The sequence below is a fragment of the Fukomys damarensis genome, unplaced genomic scaffold, assembly GCF_012274545.1.
Source record: "Fukomys damarensis isolate Sample0158 unplaced genomic scaffold, DMR_v1.0_HiC HiC_scaffold_19, whole genome shotgun sequence".
Taxonomy (NCBI): domain Eukaryota; kingdom Metazoa; phylum Chordata; class Mammalia; order Rodentia; family Bathyergidae; genus Fukomys; species Fukomys damarensis.
Window position 1 is genome coordinate 62,320,899 of NW_022900931.1, and position 5,440 is coordinate 62,326,338.

Below are 5,440 nucleotides of genomic sequence, written 5' to 3' on the forward strand. Positions count from 1 at the left end.
AAAAAAAAAAAAAAAAAAAAAAAAGAAGAGAGAAAGGGAGGAAGAGAGGTGCTCTGTATGAAACCCACATTGCATTTGGCTTTTATACTTTGCCTTTTTGAGCCAGGGGTCTCACTATGCAGCTTAGCCTGGCCTTGAACTCACAGAGCTCCTCCTGCCTCAGCCTCCTGAGTGCTGGGATCACAGGTGTGTGCCATCAGGCCTGGGTCCATATTGGATTTTGAAGACTTGGATGCTAACTATGTCAAAGAATTGTGTTAATAACTGCTGATATTAAATCCATATTGAAATAACAGTTGTTTTGGATTTATCTGCTTAAAGAGAATACATCAACAACAACAAAAAAATTTTTTTTTTGATCAGGGTCTCACTATGTAGGCCAGGCTGGCTGGAACTCACCACAATCCTCCTGCCTCAGCCTCCCAAGTGCTGGGATTACAGGCGTGCACATCACACCTGGCAATCGAGGAGATTATTTTTACCTCTTTCTCCTTCTTTGGTGCTCAGAACGAAACCAGAGCCTCAGGCATGCACAGTAACTGCTCTGTCACTTAGTCACATCACTAACCTTCTTTTTATTTATTTATTATTTATCTTTAGTGTGACTTCTAGAATGTTAAAAGTCCCATTTGTGATTTGTCAGCTGGGAGAGGTGGTACATGGCTACAATCCCAACATTCTGGGAAGCTGAGGCAGGAAGATGGCAAGATTGAGCTAACCTGGGCAGCTTAGTGATTTACAAAGGTCCAGTCTCAAAATAAACACTTAAAAAAAATTCCTGCAAAGGCCCTGGGTTCAATCCCTAGTATCTGCCTCCCTAAAAAGAAAGGTTACATTTGTGTAGACTGGTAGTGTGGTTTGGCAGTGGAACACTTGCCTAGCATGCCTAAGGCCCTGGATTCCATCTGCAGCACCACAAAAATAAAAATAAATACACATATAAATAAATAAATAAATAATAGGTGTGGGGGCCACATACCTACAATCCCAGCACTCGGGGAGGCTGAGGCAGGAGGATCACTGTGCGTTCAATGCCAGTCTGGACTACATAGTGAGTTTAAGACCAGCCTGAACATAGTGAGACCCTGTCTTGAGAATCCAAAAATAAAATAAAGCAATTACTTGTGAGCTAGGTCTGGTGGTACACACCTGTAATCTTGACTATTCAGCAAGCTGAGTCAGGAGAATCACTTGAACTCAGAAATTCAGGGTCATCCCGGGAAACAAAGTGAAACCCTGTTTCAAAACAAATAAATAAAACAACCCTTATGGCCCACCTCCAATTTCCCATGGACATCATTGGTTTACAGAATTTGTGTTCTTCTTTTGGGAGAGTTTTTTTTTTTTCTTTTCTGACTCGCGGTTTTGGAAGGCTCAGGACATGGTCAGTGGGCCCCACTGTTGTAGGCCAATGGGCAGGCAGAACCATCATGACGGAACAAAGCTGCCCACCTCCTGGCAGCTGGAAGAGGAGAGTGGGAAAGAGGCCAGGAAAGCGGCCAGGGACCAGGTATAGCTCCCAAGGTCACAGCCCATGACCTCAGTCCCTGATGGAGGCACAGTCTTCTCCATACAGCCACTTCCTCCAATGCCCACCAACAACCAAGGCTTGGACACAATGAAGCCCCTTCCCAGTACTGGGGGTTGAAGCCCGGGCCTTTACGCTGAGCTCCATCCCCAGCCCTTTGTACTTTCTATTCTGAGACAGAGTCTCACTACATAGCCCAGGCTGGGTTTGGCCTTGCAGTCTCGCTGCCTCAGCCTCCCAGAGGGCGGAGATTCCAGGTTGGTGCCATCACACCTGGCTACAATGAATCTTTTTTGGGTACATTTTTGGATCTCGACCATAACAGGGCCCAGGAAAGCAGCAGAATTCTGACAGCTCAGAGCCCTGTAGGTTGAGGGCTAGGGCAGCAGGGGAGCTAGAGCAGGTTCTGGGCAGGAAAGGGACCTGGCAGAGGGACTTGTGGTTAGCAGATCCCTGTAGATGGGCCGGGCAGGAGGGGGGCACCCAGAATGGGGTGGGGTGGGGCACAGGAGTGGTTAAGAGACATAGGGTGGAGGGCAGTGACAAGCCACGGGAGGAGGGAGGAGGTGCTCAGTCCTGGTCCAGGTGCAGCGGGACAGCGCCAGAGTTGGGATCCAGCGCCAGGAGGTGTACAAGGGTGGTGGAGTTGTTGGGCCGAGTGAAGCCCTGCAAAGTGACCCAGAGGTGACCAGGTTGGTAGCCAGGACGCCGTCAGCGTCAGCGCTCAGCCAGGCTGAAATCCCGGGGCACAGAGGGTGGAGGGTGTGGCCGTGTGACTGTGGCTGCCTCTCGGGGACCAAGGCTGGTATCCTCGCCTGTAGGCTGAGCCCCGAGGAACGGGACCAGTGCCTGATAAAAAGGCCCAGAAGCTCTCTTGCCCTTTCTTCACCTTGTGGGGACACAGCCTGGACACCGCGCCAGCGCCCCCGCCACGTCCCTCTGCTTTTTCTGTCCTGACCGAGATCACAGCGCTGGCTGCTGTTTCCGAGGCCCGCACCTGGGCGCCCCAGGAACGGATTACAGTGCTTCCGTTGTTGCCTGAAACACTGGGAGAATCCGGCAGTGCTGAGCCCCTTCCGCCCCGGCTGGCGCAGTCGTTCTCCCACTGCCTCACTCCGTGAGGCCCCTGATCCGCGCTCTGGACCTGGCACCCACTCTTTAGAGATCTTCGGCTGAAACTTTTGACCTGTCCCAGGGCAGGACGGTGAGGCACACCCTGGCACGGAGCCACATCCCCAGCCCCTTTTTAAAATTTCATAGTCTTGAATTCTGAGACAGGGTCTTGCGAAGTCACTAAATGAGGGCAGAGAAGGAGGAGAAGAAGAAAAGACTCAAGTGGCAAAGCCACCTTCAGTCACAGACTGATCCAGGTGCTGCGGTACTGACGTGAAGTCACTGTCCATATTTCTCTGTGATAAACATGCAGCGCCCGTGTAACAGCAGAGATAGGGGTGGGGATTTAGCTCAGTGGCGCCGCGCCTGCCTGGCAAGAGCAAGGTCCTGAGTTCGATCCCTGGTATCGGGAAAGAAAAAGAAAAGGAAAAAAAAAAAGATGGGGCGGGGCGGTGACGGAGTTCAGTGCTAAAGCATCTGCCCGGGACGCACAAAGGGCTGGATCCAAATGCCCGCTGCCACCAAATGGCAGGTGAAGCGGATAGCGAAGGAGGCCCCGAAGCTCTGGGCTCACTTCCCATCCCTTAGCATCTCCAAGGGGAAGAAAAATCATCCTATCCAGAGCTTCCTGTTAAAAAAAAAAAAAAAATCACCACCCAAGCAGATCACGTATCTAGCCCTCAACCAATAATTATCTTCGGAGGAGGCACTGGAATGCTCTGATTGGCTCAACCTGAGTCATGGGCGTTCCCAGGAGAGGGAGGGAGGGGTGAACACCAAGGGACCAAGTGACTGAACCCAGAAGTTTCTTTCTCAAAGACGGTGGGTGTCGTTGCTAGAAGTCTGGCAGAAGCGGGGTGTGGTGGCGCACGCCTGTAATCCCAGCACTCAGGAGGTTGAGGCAGAAGGATTGCCTCGAGTTCAAGGCCAGCTTGTGCTACATAGTGAGCTCGAGGGCAGCCTTCTTTACATAGCGGGACACGGTCTCAAAAAACAAACAAGAAAAGAAAAAAGGAGAAAAAGAAGAAGGAGAAGGAGAAGGAGGCACGGAAAAGGAAGGGGAAGACGAAGCCAGCAGAGCCCTTGATGCTATGTCACTGGGAGGGAGAGCTGTGTCAACAGGATGAGGGGGCTGGGAACAGCACCGCCGCTCCAGGGCAGGCTAGGGTGAGCATTCGGTGAGATCATGCTGCGGAGTCATTTAATCAACTGCCAGGCTCTGAGTCGGTGCCCGATCAACGGCAGCTCTGTGAACAAGAGTCACAGTATGATGACTGCTCATAGAGTGCTATCTCTATGTCAGGAGGTAATGAGCTCCCCATCCCGGGAGGGAACCAAGCTGAGGCTGCACAGCCATGCAGTGGAAGCTGAGGGCATCTGCCTTCTGCAAGCCCAGTCTTCAGTTGGTGTCCTGCAGGCACTGTGACTCTTACCTCAATGTCCCTATTGATTGATTGCTCTGTTTGTTGGTACTGGGCATTGAATTTAGGGCCTTTGCACTAAGCTACATCCCAAACCTTTTTATTTTCTCAAGCCTTTTTAAAATTTTATTTTTATTTTGAGATTTGATCCAGCTAAATTGCTAAGTTGTTGCTAAGGCTGGGCTTGAACTTGTCACCCTCCTTTACAGGTGTGCACTACCACGCCCACCTCTCCCTTCTATTTTATTTATTTTCCGTACTGGGGATCAAACTCAGGATCTTTCGCTTGCCAGGCAGGTGCGGCTCCACTGATCTACATCCCCGCCCCCCTTCTATTTTAACGTTCTCCTATTTTCTAATTTACAATGGACCTGCAGTCCTCATACATCTCCTGTATCAGATTGTCGGCCACATCGAGCAAGGCGCATGCCTGTAATCCTAGTTGCTCGGGAGGCTGAGGCAGGAGGATCATAAATTCAAGCCCAACTTGGACAATTTGGTGGATCAAGTTTCAGAATAAAAATGTTAAAATGGCTGGGGGGGGGTGTAGCTTAGTGGCTGAGTGCAGTCCTAATGTCTGTCAGTTCCCTGTACCTTAAGAAAAACAACAAAAAATCATTCCCCTGAGGCCAGGCATCTCAGTCACTGCTGTTTGCCCACTGCCCAGCACAGCACTTGGCACACTGCAAGCTCTTCACAAATACACATAAAATACATAAATAAATACAAAATATACATGAAATGACCAGATAGATACTACTAATAAAAACAAGTCATCATTATCGAAGGCTGAGTCACGAGGATTGCAAGTTTGACCTCAGTCGGAGCAATTTATCATCTTAGCGAGACCCTGTCTCTAAATAAAAAAGGGTTTAAAAAAAGAAAGAAAAAGACAAGGCTGACGTGTAGCTCAGTGTCAAGGACCTGGGTTCAATTCCCAGGTACTGAAAACAAAACAAAATAAAAAACACGAAGTCGTGCCTAATTTTCTGGGGTAGTGAGTTTGCGATTAAGAGAGGTGTCCATGGGGCCGGGGATTTAGCTCATTGGCTCCGCTGCCTGCCTCACAAGAGCAAAGTCCTGAGTTTGGTCCCTGGTACCAAAAAAAAAAAAAAAAAAAGAGAGAGAGAGAAAGAGAGAGAGAGGTGTCCAAGCTGAAACGAGACGACCATACCTTGCAGTTAATTCAGGCTGCAAGGCCCCATCCTATGCCTCAGTTTACTCACTTATGCAATGGGTGTGCTGTGTTGCGGGGGTGGAGCTACTAGCTCAGCTCTCACCTGCGGTGCCAGAAGTGGCCACCAGGGTGCGCGCGCGCTACCCCAAAGCCGCGGACTCGTCGCGACGCTCCTCGAAGGTTCCGCGCCGGGGGCGGCCG